The 14,637-nt window shown below is 38.5% G+C and overlaps 1 long non-coding RNA gene across 1 annotated transcript; it reads right to left on the bottom strand.

Moving 5' to 3' along the window:
* Positions 1-519: 519 nt before the first annotated feature.
* LOC128907623 (uncharacterized) lies at positions 520-14,170 on the bottom strand. Its single transcript, XR_008465676.1, has 3 exons — positions 14,067-14,170; positions 1,874-1,992; positions 520-1,778 (listed from the first exon to the last, which is right to left on the bottom strand). It is a non-coding gene; the product is annotated as an uncharacterized LOC128907623 (long non-coding RNA).
* Positions 14,171-14,637: the final 467 nt, after the last annotated feature.

The raw sequence follows: 14,637 nt of genomic DNA, 5'->3' as shown, positions 1-14,637 counted from the left end.
ATTGCATCCTGGTTTGCCAAAATCGAAGGATTTCTACAAGCAGAATAACCCATGACACCTTTTGAGATGCTTCGCCTCTCATCACTTAGCACTGTCAGTGCAAATATCAGCATTAGCACCAATGCACAGCCATGCACTAATTTCCTTACCTGGAAAAATTGAACTATCATTAAAACTATTCACACGTCTGTAGACAGATGACTGACAACCAGGTTTCACCAGCTGAAGCACCTGGCTGTTCCTGGTATGCAGAGATCAAGTAAGGTGTCCCTGAAATCCAGGTTAAGAATAGGAAGTCGACTTTTGGAAGGTGCTGACTAAGAGTGAACAGCAGCATCTGATTCTAAAGCTCTGAGTCTTTACCCTTTCTGGTAATCAGATGAGACTCCATTTAAGGCAAGGAAATCGGAGATTTTTTATTTTTTTTCTCTTGACAGTCATAAAATTGTTGAAATGATCACTTTCATCTTACTGTGCTTTATTTTTATCTGACAGCGTAGCAGCAGGAACTCAGGGAATCAGCATATTACTTTTCCTTTTACACGTTACTTTTAAATTGCAAGTTCCTTGGGATCTGATGGTATTAAAAAAGCATAGAGGGAAGAAAGTCAATGCGAAAAGTGACAGAGATCTTTACTGATCGTGACAAGTTTATCTTGTACATAAAAATGATTTGAAAGTTCTCAGTTACCTGGAAGAGCTCAAATCAGCATTTGGTAGCTGTAATCCTAACAGACACACACTATTAGGTTCTGGTGGCAAGGAGAACAATATTATGAAAAAAAGTCAGAAAGAAGATGCTGGACTATCGATTAGTGATGGCTCAGTGTAGAACCAGTTCATTAAGTACAGAAACATTTTCAAACCTGATGAGTTTGTTAACTTCTAATATAGTAGGCAAATAGATTATTTGTCACTGCTATCTTCACTTTGAGTGCTAAACTGTCCTAGGTAATAGATAAGAAAAATTTTCACATTTCAGTAAAGTACAAATGTTGTGTAGGGAGTACTGAGTGGGCTGAAACCGACGCTTTCTTTAGTTAAGCCACCACCAGTCACTCAGGTACTGGGAACTCCTGCCTTTCCCTGCCTGTGCTAATGGATATGGGTGCGCTACGTTCACAATGGTTTTGTTACAGGCAAGCATTAAGTTTTTGCTCCATAGAACCATACATTGGCCATATGGCCAATTCTTGATTTGGAGGCAAGTTCAACTTCCTTTTTCGTGGAGTAAGGTTAACAAATTTTTTTTGTTACTTTGCCATTTCAAAATTAAGCTTCCTGAAAGACCCTTATTTATTTCAGTAGAAATTTGGATCTTGCACATGTATGGTGACCTCCTCTTAGCACTTAAATTTAGCTAGATTCCATGCTGATATTATTAAATTCACCTTCTGCTTTGAATGTTGTTGATCTTAAAAGATGTTGACTATCACTAATGTTATACACCAGAAAGAAAAGTTGCTTAAGCAGTCCTGCAGAGAATCCACACAGAGAACTGGATGAGGAATTTGCATTTCATTCTCGGTGAATCCTATTTTGCTCCACACCTGATTCACCAAGCACGTTGTTCAGTTGGAGGGATTTCTGTTTCTTTGTGCTGCCATCTCAGCTGATTTAGCGGAGACTTCAGAGTTCCTCTCCTACCTCGGTTTGAATAATGGGCCATAGATGTGAATGGTAAGAAGGCAAGAGGAGAAGGATGTTTGTCAGTCCTTTCAGAGGAGAGTTTTCAGGTCTTCTCAGGTTTGATCACGTGGTTTCAATTGGATGAGGAGCTGTGTGTAAAAAATCAAGAGGTAGCTGTGTTTTTTTATTTTCTACAGCCAAAATCTAGAATAATTTCTTTCACTTCATATGTAATATTACTTACTTTTAATCCTGAGTGCTTGTGGCCAGTCACGTATTCATGATTTTCCAGGGAAATCCCAAAGGCTTTCTTTTATGGATAGGGGTTGGCAACACCAGACTCTACGAAGGTAACAGTCTTATCTAGAAGACAAGAGAGACAAAGGTGGAGCTAAATGTTAAAACAAATTACTATTTAACTTTTAATGGTGTGGGGAACACGTACAGATTTATGAAGCTGACAGTACTTATATATGATGCCAAGGAATGTCTTTTTTATCTGTGTGTAGATGAGAAAACTGAAGTGATTCCTACTCACAGTAATTGCATCCAAATCTAAATTCCTTAGAGATAAAAAAGAAACAGCACCCAAAACATTTCAAAAAAGTTATCCTCAAAAGTATGTGTATACCGGCAAGGCTTTTTAACAAGAAGCTTAACATGGAAGTCTTTCATAAGAACATCAATAGGTGTTGCTCCGGTACTAATAAGTCATCACATATTTATAACAATGCAATAGGATAAAATTCATGGTTCAGACTTGGTAACAGGCTAAATTTTGTGGCCAATTTCCTATTAATGAAACATTATCTGTCCTTTAGAACTTCGTACTTAAGTAAAACTCTATCTCCAACTTTGTGAATGTATCTTAATTTAAGGAAACACTGTGTGTCACATATACATGCAGAGACACGTGTCTTTAAAAGGCCAATTATGACAAAGGCATGTAGAAAGAACACAAAGTTGTCATGTCAGCAAATAAATATATAAGCAATTAAGAAAATCCAGTAAATTGTGGGGCTAGATAAAGAGCAATAATATGGACTTTAAAAAACATATCTAGAAGTACAAAATACAAAGGCTGGTGATTATAAAGAGAACCTGAAGGAGAACACGGTCTTGTCAAAGTTTTCATTTGTTTAAAACAATTATGAGTAATTCTAGCAGCTTACAGGAGAGCAAGAACAAGCACGTACACTAAAAGAGGACTTACTTGCTCTATTCAAGTGACACAGTGTGTGAAACATCTGAGGTCTGGGAGTAAAATGTGTCTTAATTAATTTATATTCTAATATTTTAGATGTCCTGCTGTGTATACTGTTGATTGGAAACCTAGATTATAACTTGTGCCATGTAATGCCAGCAGTACAAATGTTTAATCTTAGTGGTATTATTAAAAAAAAATCTCCATGTATGTTTTACTTAGATTATCCATTGAAATAATTTATCCTTTCTGTGGATGTTCTCAATTTCCGAAAGGCCGAAAAACTTGCACTGAGCTTTAGGACATCTAAGGTTCCAAGTGTATTTTTCTGCTTGGAGTTTCAATTTTTCCTTCTATAACTTCATGGTTCATTGGGGAATGTGTGGCATGCCAAGTTGTTCAAATGCCCCATCATTTGAAGTAAGCAGATTAGTTAATGTTTAAACTGTAATGCATGATTCATAAATAAAATACCTCGGAGTGTTTAAAAGGACTGTTATTCAGGACTCCCGAGTTGTTCCCTCCACTTGGCTTGTGAGCATGTACGTCCTGAAGGATCAGTCTCTCAGCACTCAATTGTCTTCAGTGCTTTTGCTAAAAATCATATGCTCAGGCTTGCCTAAGCAGGGAATAGACTGCACAGTAGCCCACCATGTGAATGAGACTGCTTCTGTGGTAGGGAACGCTGAGTGAAAATGGGACGAGCTGTCTTGCTTTGAGTAGGATGAGTAGTCACCCCAGGGGTTAGTTTGGAGCAGCTTCTATGCCATAAACTCCCACTCCACCATTCTGCACCCTAACTGCCTCATGTGCACAGGACCTCTGTAGCACACTGACAATGAGAAACGTAATATACAGCTTTCAACCAGAGGTATATTGGATGGTAGATGGGTGTGTTTGTCTTACAAACACAAGCCCTTTAACTGAAGGGGTGGCTCATAAAGAGTTGCATCCACAGATGGCAGGCAGCCTGGGAGCAGTCAAAGGGACTCAGAAGAAAGAGTCCGTGGTGATGAGCGTAGTGTGAAAACCTAAATGAAGGAGAAAAATAAAATCAAAAAGTGTAAGGGATGAAAGAAGTCCCAGTTAAGATGTGTACAGAACAGTAATTGCTGAAATGTCTGTTTGGAGAAATCATTCCTCACATGGAAGATATCTAACAGCACTGGCTAAGATAGCACTTGCAACCTTATCCCAAAGCAAACAGATGGAATTACTGTTTTTCTTTGTCTTACAATGTTCACAGACTTTTATGTAGCAAGAACTACTATCACCACCAAAAAGTACCTCCTAGATGGCATAATACATAGACTCTTTAGAAGATTATTGATGGTAGGTCTCTGCTATTCATGCCATTCATTTCAGCAAGAGCTGAAATGTTCAGTTGTTTACCATATGCAATATAATTCCTGATTTAATATAAGGAATCGAAAACTTGCAATGTACTCCATCATTAAGATAATTATATGCAATCTTACTATAGTTGGGATATCTAAATAAAGTATAAATTACAGATTTAACTTCAGTCTGGGACCATGGATGCTATATAGAATACTTAAGCCCCAAATTTCAAGAGGATTAAACGTTATTTAAATTTAAGACTCTGTATCTAAAATTTAGTAAAAAGAATAATTTCTAACATGTACTGTATATTTAGAAGCAGTATTTCTAACTTTAGTTAAATAACTACCTTCTATTTTTTATTAAATTCTGTGTTATCTTAAAAATATATCTTGTTATCTCTAAGTTGCATTTCTGTACATCCCATGTAAATATTATTTTACCCGTAGTAAAGTAAAAATTTATACCTTTTCTTAAATGAATACACTTTGCTGATTTCTAAGCAGGGCACTTAGATACCAAATAAATCATAAAATCTAAGCAGAGCCTTATAATCCCATGTTAGGAGACTGTATGGTACTTTGTTGTTAGCAAAGAGACAAACATGATGAGGGGACTGGAGCACCTCTCTTATGAAGAAAGGCTGAGGGATTTGGGTCTCTTCAGTCCGGAAAAAAAAGACGGCTGAGGGGGGAATCTTATCAACACTTAAAAATACTTAAAGGGTGGGTGTCAGGAGGATGGGGCCAGGCTCTTTTCAGTGGTGCCTGGGGACAGGACGAGAGGTAATGGGCACAAACTTGAGCATAGGAACTTCCATCTCAACATGAGGAGGAACTTCTTTACCCTGAGGGTGGCAGAGCACTGGCACAGGCTGCCCAGAGAGGTGGTGGAGTCTCCATCTCTGGAGACACTCAAAACCCACCTGGACGTGTTCCTGTGGACCTGCTCTAACATGACCCTGCTCTGGTAGGGGGCTTGGACTAGACGATCTCCAGAGGTCCCTTCCAACCCTATGGTTCTATGATATGCCCATTCTTCAGAGGATCTCTATCTGATTGCCAGGGATGCACAAAAACATGGACAACAATGAGGAAGCAAAGTAAACTCCACATAAGGCCTAAGAACCTCTATTTTCCAATTCAATCGTTATTTCTTACATCTCAGATGATCCAGGACATAGATTACAGGACTCTCTTCCCACTCCTAATTATTTAAAAAGATGCCTGACTAGATGAAAACACACTTCATACCCATTTCCTGAGTCATATAATAAACTGAAGAGAGAGAGAGAGAGAGAGAGCTTTTCTTACATGTAATCTCCAAACATCGCATCGTTGCTCTTAGGTAACTGGATATTTCTATAGCATGAATTCTAGATACTGGCAATACCAAGCCTTAGCCTACATTTTCATAGAACTGTAATCCCTTTTAAAACCAGTATGTTTTTCTGCGTATCAAGATTGCATAACCACTCACTGTGCCTTTACTTACTCCTTTTTGAGCATTCACCATCTGTGACCAGAATTTCGTCTTGAATTTAATCTCTGTTGTAGGAGGAGTAGCTTCAAGCAACCCCAAGCACACTTGAGCTGGCACTCAGCAGGGCTCTCCGCCGCAGCAAGGCTCTCCACAGCACAAAGGCAGCACAGGGCAGCTCCCTCGCCACCACCCACCCCAGCTCTTGGCGTGTGTGTAAAGGAGGAACAGTGTCATGACTGGCTACAAATTACTAGAACCTCAAATAACCCACATGATATAGAACTGCCTTCAGGCTCGCTCTCGTTATTCTGGGGATCAAAGGAGCACAGTATTGCTCAAGGCTATATTTTAAATGGTATTTAGATGCTATAACATTCAAGTGGGTGCTTAGTGAGGCTGATAAATGTGCCTAAGCATCTCAAGTCCATCAGCCTCCTGGTTTTTCATCTGTAAACCTACGCACTTTTGTAAATTTCCCCTATAAAGCTATTTGCTTGTGAGGGTGTAAGTGGGTGTATGTATATATTATCACTCATGTACCTACTTTTCTGAAGCTATGCTGTTCGCTGCTCAGCTATCGCTGAAAACCCAAGCCGTGTCTGTCTTTCGAGCAAGCGAAATGGTGAGCAACTATGAAAACTAAGTGATGCCCATTATGTTCAGCCAAACAGTCAAAAAGTTAACAAGCTAAGAAACACTTGTCAATAAAAAAATCCCAAATTTGTTTGTTTAAGCTGGCAGTTAGACAATTCTGAATCTAATGCTGAAGGCAACTATCGTGCTGAAATGTGATGTCATGTATGACAGGAATGGTGTGACAGACTTGCAGAGGGGAATATTAACCTGACAGTTTACCATTACTGGCAAACGTAAGAGAGAGAAGGAAAATATTAATGTTGAATATTTATAAAGCATTCGCTTGCTTAACTGTTTCTTCTTTTGAGTGTCATTCCAGTACTAAAGCACAGTTTAAGAATGCTTGCAATGTGTCACCAAGAAAAAGGAAAAGTGCCAGATCTCATTGCTAAGTCCCTTAGCCACCTAGTCCCTTCTGAGAAGAGATTAAATGAAAGGAGTAGAAGACAAAGAACACTATATGATTTCATCTGAACTTCAGATGCAGGCAGCTCTATTTTGCAATTTCAGGTAAGTACATCCAGCACTTTATTGAGTTATAAATTGCTTTTCCACGTTGTTTGAACAACACGGGGAGCAGAACTACGCTATTCCCCTACGTTCCAATCAAAGTCAACTTCAGTTCTTTCTTGCTCATTTTGTATTGATGTGCTGCATTTCTGCAAGCACTGCACAATGTATTCCTGGGTATTTGACTGTATTACAGTTCATTTGTCATACACATTGCTAGGCCAGTCAGGAACAATTACACAAAATGGTGCTGTAACACTTGGTGGAAACAGCGTGTCTTTGAACCTAACAGTTAACATTGCTGATAACATAAATTATATGCCATATACACAACACTTGGTATTTGTCAAGGCTTTGGTACTCAGGTGCCTGTATTAGGATTAATATGTTTTAAGAAAGCCAGAGCACTGCAGCAATTAATCAAGTTTCCATAATTAAGGTAACCTTGATTTAAGCAAATTATCCTTAAAGCTCTCAAGAATCAATGGTTTAGATAAAACTGCTAAGTCAGTAACTCTGTGGTCTGTAACCGGATTCTTAGAGTTGATTTACGGGATAATTTCCACACGAGTCCTACCCTCAATACCTTTAAAATTAAAATCTACTTACCAGTCCATACAACTGTTCTGCAGAGGACAGCCCTGGGAGCCACCTTCCAGCCTAAAAGGACTTCTCAGGGCCTAAGCTGCATTCACAGTAAATTATGCCCATTGCGCAATTGACTATATAATGTGCTTCAGTACAGTACTGCTTCCTCCTCCTTAAGTGTTTATTGAAAAAACACCTGTCTATATGACTGATCTTAACGACAGGAAAGTCAACAGCAAACTTCTAATAGATTTCAATGTGAATAAAATTGGGTCATACACAACCATCCTACAGGTTGAATTAGCAAAAGCGCTGTCCACCTCTGGAGCCTCTTACACACGCAGAAGAGCCAGGAATGTTTAAACTTGATAACCTTTCATTTGAAAAATTAGGGAAATATTTCAGATTATTTAATTAATGATGTGAAATGAGATGAACAAGAGAACCTACTGTCATCACCTTCCAGTAGAAAAACAAGAGGAAAAAGGAGAACTGGAGAACTGTTTTCATCAGATTATATTGCATTCACTTGGAAGATCTCCAAAAAGAAATAAAAAACAGGACCAGGAGAAACAAACACTAAATGCCTTGAAGAGATGTGGTAGAACAAGGGTCTAGGGAAGCAACAGTTCAAATGCTTCTACAGAGAGCAGTTCAAAAAAATTTGCACAAAAATTGAGTAAGACCTACATGGAAGAAATGAATGAGTCCCAAATTCCTTACTATTCACACTCACTGAACTCCAAAGAGTAAGAAGAAAACAAAACAGAATTTAATAAGCAGAACTTGTGGAAAGCAGGATGAAGTGTGAACCACTTCTTTTAACAAGAACAGTAGCATTGCAAAATTACTCCTTCTTTCATAGAGATGTTTATCAAATGAAACTGGAAAAGGATACAGTCTTAGGGAAATCTGGACATAGTGCACTGAAATAAACACAATGTCTCTTATTGATGTCCATGAGCATTGTTTTGGGTCCTATGTATGAAAAGTGACATTTCCTGTGAGGGAAATCAGCAGGCCACGTACACTAGCAGTATAGCTAATAATGCTCTCCCAAGGGGGAAAAGATAATAAAGAAACTTGCACAAACAGGTTCTGATTCAACAACGCTCCTGCTTGTGCATGACAGTCAAAGATAATTGCGAAGAAGATAGGTCACCTTCCATCAAGCCACAATGGGATTGACTGTTAAACTCACGGTGACATGAAGACTGACAAAGCTGGATGAAAAATTTCTGAGATAGATGCCATCTATCTATAGATAGATGCCGAGATTGAAATACATTTGAGAAACATTTAGAAGCTTAAGTAAAGAAAAAAGGTATTTTAAGTTTTCCAGAAGATCAGCTGCAACACTTTCAATTTCTTCTCCTGTGATCCTAGATCTCTGCTGTATTTAAGTGCCAAAGTATGTTTCTGCTCAAATCAAACTCTGTATTTGTCTGTTTAGATGCATCTGTGCAGGTTGTTCTGTCTGTTTGAACTGTTTGCCAGCCAACACAGCAGATTTAAGTGACCACAGTACCTCTCTCATGTCTGAGGCTGGAAAGTAAAACAGATCAGGACCTCATAAAGAAATGGCACAGCCTGGGGTGAGTCAAGGTGGATCTCCCACCAGGTAATCTGAATGGGGGTGTGAGCTGAGGGCCACTCCTTACACAGAAGTTGTGGATGATGCACATATTCCTTAATACCTCCAAACATGAGGCTTGAAATTGTCAGAATCATAGTCAAAAAGCATGAAGTATTCCATTGTACACAGCTGGCTTCAAGGAATGCAAAGACTCTTATTTTGGAATCTCGGGCCTTTCTCAATCTTGAGCAGAAGGCAGCTGGTCCCTTTCTACCTGAGTCCCTTTCTCTTTAGTCAGATTATACAACATACCAAGTAGCCATTTTATGTATCATCTCAAGACTGAAACACTAAAGCTTGAGAATAATTAATGAGATTTTGGTGACATCAAATATAAATGTGAATCAAAACTCCCCAGATTTAATCAGAACTCATGGCTTGAACTTTATTTGGAGTCTAATACCAGCTCCTTATCAGATCTTTTGTTTTGTCTCTAAATGTAATGTTCATACCAAAAAGCAAAATGCAGATGCCTCTTGAATTCAAGTTTGTTAGAAATGGCTCTGCCACATTTGGCATTAATGCTGCGTAATGTGTAAAAATAATGTATATGTATTTTGTTAGTTGATTCTAAAATATATCCCGAATACTTTCCAGGAACATCCAAATACAGCATAACACACTTAATCCTGAATTTGGATTCACAAGGACAGATCTCAAAAAGACAACTTGGTTTGTTAGATAATATTAAAAAAAACACCAAGCAGTAACAAGCTTAGTTTCATGATCATAAAGTGCCCCCACTCTTCTGACTGGAGTTTATCAATGATTTACAAGAGGTGTAGTAAGCCACTGGCACATATCTCTTTACACATAACAAAAATCAGAGTAAGAAAATAAGAAAATGGGCATTGGAAAATACTTATTTTTAGCTGAGCTTTGCTGTAAATGGAGTATCAACAAAGCAAAAAGATGCACAATAACCATCTCAGGTAAGAAGAAAAGCTCATTAGCACAATAGTGAAATGGCAAAGTGAAAAAGAGAATGTCGGTTTAAAGGTGAGAGGCCAAAGCAGAATGGAAGCAGTCAGGAACATACTTCCCAAGGCGAAGCTCAGCTACAGCACTGAGAGTTTAACTTATGGCCGAATCGAAAAGTCTGCTGAAGGCAAGCTGAAATAGTAATGCTGAAATGAATGCACTGTATAGAGAGGGAATCCTCTTCAGCATTCACAACCACACAGGATCATACTTGTCAGTTTAAAAGCAGATACCATTTTCCCACGTGGAAAAACTACTTTTTGCATTTTGCTTCTTCTAAGGAGACACTATCACATACTGGTATTTGGCAAACAATTTAGCACAATCTTATTTTTAAAAGAAGAGATGCATGTATGAGTAGCAATGTCCTATTGCTCTTTATGAGTGCTTCACAATCTGACTTGATGGAAAGAAGATAATTTTTATAGATTAGTAATAAACCAATGATTTTCACGTGCAGGAAGACATGAAAAATTCAAGGATTTCAAGCAAAGTGGACCTAACTTGGTTTCAAGTTTAGAAGTAATTGGTAATCTCTCACATCATTAGACAAGCCATTCCAGAGGTTAGTAACTCATTCCTAAACATGTACGGTTTATTTCTTATTTGAATTTCTAATGTTTGGGTCTTTTCCTGTTCTTTTCTGTTACCTCTAAATGGTCATCTGCTATGAGGTACACTTCAACACGTCTTAAACTTCATTTGGAAAAAAAATATAGATTACAGTTCTCAGGCCTCTAACGAAAAGAGCTTTGTCTTTGGAACTTAGATCAGGTAGTTCTTAATTACTTTCTGCATACTTCCCAGTTTTTTTAGCATCAATTAAAGGCAGACTTTTACACATTTGTCTTACTTATTTCACATACAGAGATAATATCAGAATCATACCGACTGCTCTATTCTTGCTCACATGCATAAGAATTTCATTCACTATCTCAGTTGTAGCACTGAAATAAGAGCACATGTTCAATTGCTATTGCCACTATTTTGCAAAACTTCACAGTGCCAATCTCTCCCAACAGTTTGTATGCTGAGTTTATCTAAATTTCATGCCCCAGGAAACAAATAGCTCCAACACCACAGAGACCAGAATTCATCAATGCCCAGAGAAGTAAGGGGCTACTTTGGAGCAGCTTATAGACACTGTTCACTTGAGCACGCGGTGAACATGGGAGTCAGGATATCAGCTTCTTCCTGGAGAGAGAGCAAGAATGCCATTTTGACTTAATTATGACCTACTGTAGTAATGGAGAATTTTCCAGTGGGAAGAAAATCTTAATCCCCTGTCTGTCACTACTCCAGCGTTAGAAAAAGCAGTGTGATGCAGCCCAGATGTCCTGTAAAAAATTTGCTGATAGGCATGTGGCAGAAAAGCAGAACTGCTGAGATTTTAAGCCAGTCTGTCTAGCCCTTTGTCATTCTGCAACCTTGATAACTACAATCCATTAGTCCTGTCATACCTAGAGGACTCAATATGAATCTGAATTTCTTCATTCATATCAATGGAGTGTTAACCTTGGTAATGTTAATCTAAAGTTACTGCTGTTACCTCCAACACTGCCAAACAGAATAATAAAAAAACGGACAGTCTTACACAGGGAGCTTCAGCATCCTCTTAAGAAACGACCTTGGTTTTCAAGTGATGTTTTATTTTCAGATACAGTGTATCATTAACACCTACTACTACAGTGTAGAGTTAACACCTACTACTTTAATTTTTATGCCAAATGGTCCCTGTCATCTGGTTTCCATGATGTGTCTGAGGGCTGTCCTTTTTCTAAAGATACATACACTTCAGTTTTCAGATGCTCTTTGACTTGTAAAAGGAAAAATAATTTTAAAAAAAAGCTATTTTGAAAGCTAGCTATTTTGTTTTCGCACCTTTGATTAAAAAAGAAGAAAAAGAAATAAAAGACATCCTACCAAAATTTTCAGCAATTTCTATCTACATTTTGTCTAGAAATAAAGTAAGAGCCCCTTTCTGCATGAGATTCTGGCACTTCTTTCTTCAGTTTCAGTGACTGCTAAGGAAAACTGAGGTGAGTAAAAATGAATAAAACATGGAAAATGATAGTTAGGATTTTCCTGATTTCAGAGTAAGTTGTGTGTAACTTCTGGCCAAGCATTTGTCCTTCCTCCAATCAAATTCACTCTAGTTTTTATTCCTATTTCTGGATAATGTCCTGTAATTAATTTTTAATTATTTTATTAACACACAAATAACTGCGAAAAAATCCTGACAAATAATTTTTCAAAAAGAGGTTATATATTTAAGCATAAACCTAAGAGGAGTAACAGTTTAACATCTCTCAATTCCTACCCCTGACTAATAAGTGGTCAGCAAATAAGTTCCCATTTAATTTATCATTTGTAAAAATATATTCCTACAAATTACTTCAAAACATTCTCATTAGTTAACATTTCCCACAAGCACTGAAATTACATCTGTTAAAAGGTAAAAGGAAACATTAAAACTCTCAGGTTTCTGTGTGAAAGCTTTGATAAAAAGCTATGAACTGCATTAAAGTGAAAATCTATATTAATTAAAGGGAAATGCAAGAGACAGGGCAAAGTTCCAGCACACCAACAGAAGTGACAATTATAACAGAATTTGTGTCACCACATAAGTGTCTGCTTATGTGTATATAGGTTAATGGCTAAGTAGAAAAAAGATTTGTACTTTGAATAACAATCAGAGCAGAGAACTGAATCTCTTAGGTAACTTCCTTCTCTTTAGAAAAGGCAACTATAATGACACCTTGTGCTAACTCAGAAGTCACACAGTTGCATGAAAAGCCTCTACAGTAATTACATAATGTAAAACAAAATTATTAGATGTTCTACTTGATTTTCTACGCAGGCTATAACATTGAACAGATGGTGGTCCATCACTAGTCTAAGCCTAACTGTTTTCGTTGGCTTTAAGTGACTTACTGTGACGTACAGCCCAGTGAAGGTCAGCTGGTATGAACAAAATTGACAGGATGACTTACAACAACTAAAATACAAGCTCTGTAAGAGCTCCCCTTTCACAAGACAACCATGAGAATGAGAGGTTGGAAAAAGGCAAGTCAAACATTCTCCACAGCTCTCTTGTTGCTAGAAAAATTCAAACTCTCCCAATAAGGTGTTAGAGCACTCTCCCCTTAGATCCCTTTCTTTGGGGCCATGTTTGAGGGGCTCAGGCTAAGTGACAAAGAGTGACAAAGCCTTGGTGCTTCAGCTGGAGCGTGGCTGCAAAGAGACTGCCAAAGATGAGGGACAAGTTCTCATAGGAGAAATGTGTCTGCAGCCTACCTCTTCCAGCTCCACTCCCAACTGAAGCTCTACAATGTCTCTTTCCCAGAACTAACCATAAACCTAACCCTAACAACAGGCAAGGGCTTGGGCCTAAAACCAAAGACCTGCCCTACATTAAGAATTCTTCAGGGGACACCACTTTCTCCAGCACACCCCTCCCTTTGGCAGCTCTTTTGTAACCCAATCCAGACTTAGCTTTTTTCTCTCTCTCAAGCCCAGCCCTGTATGAACTGCGTTTGAGTGAGAGGCATTTTCTGAAGCTCCAGACGAAGTGGGGCTGAAAAGGGGCTGCCAAAGCAAGAGGTAAGTTGCAATCAGATCTCTTCTTAAGAACTTCTTCATTTGGCTTGAGTATAGAGGCTTTTGCTAAGGCTACCAATGGAAGGCACAGGTTGTCAAGAAGAGTTCTCAACTGAGAAATTCCTCATTAAAGATGGGAACGAGGGACTTGTGCTAAGGCTTAGCTTGGGCTTAACAATACCATTTATCTCTAATTAGGGTTTGGTTTTGCTTAGGGTTTGGTTTGAGAGAGAAACAGCCTAGAGCTCTAGTGGGAGTGGAGCTGTAACAGGGCTTCCCAGGGAAGGGGTAGATTGCAAAAAGATTTGTCCCCTGAGAACTGGTTCATCTAGTAAAAACTGGCAACTAATTGCTTTGAACCTTCTGCACCTTCTAATTCTTCCCGCAGCACATCTTAAAGTTATCTGTGAGAGTTTACATTGACGAGAACATTTGTTACAGGTTACACAATTAGCTTACCTTGCAGTACTGTTAAATATTGGGATCACTCCTTCCATGTTTTCCTGAAGGCTTTCATTTCCATACATAGTTTAGTATCGAGGGTTGTTTGGATTTCCTTTCTGGAAAAGGAAAACATGACAACTGGTATTTCCTCATGACAATCTGTGAAAACAATTACTTTTTTTAGCCTAGATGTAGACCTCCACAGCGTGCACTGTTTATCTTGTCAGTGCTTAGTAACCTAGGAGGACATACTTAATACACACAGCAAGACTGGTCAGAGGTGGAAACTCAGAAAGCCGTACAAAGAGGAAAGCTACAGCAGGGAAGGGGAAGTGCACCAAGGAGACAGAGTTGCTGAGGAGGGAACTTCAGTGTGACAGTAGTTTGTGCTCAGCAAATTTTTCTAGCTTTTTTTGACTAGTAAAAGTATAGAGAAAGTTCTTTCTCGCCCTTTACACCTTTCTGCTGCTATCTGCAGTGGTTCAGGCCCCCCTAATAGGTAGAGCGTACCAAACCACAAGAAACAAAGGTAACTAAATGCCCTCAAGCTGAAACAGTAGGTTTTCACACAACTGCAGATATCTCC

The sequence above is a fragment of the Rissa tridactyla genome, chromosome 3, assembly GCF_028500815.1.
Source record: "Rissa tridactyla isolate bRisTri1 chromosome 3, bRisTri1.patW.cur.20221130, whole genome shotgun sequence".
Lineage (NCBI taxonomy): Eukaryota > Metazoa > Chordata > Aves > Charadriiformes > Laridae > Rissa > Rissa tridactyla.
The sequence above is the reverse complement of the archived record's forward strand: the minus strand, read 5'-3'. Positions and strand labels throughout refer to the sequence as shown.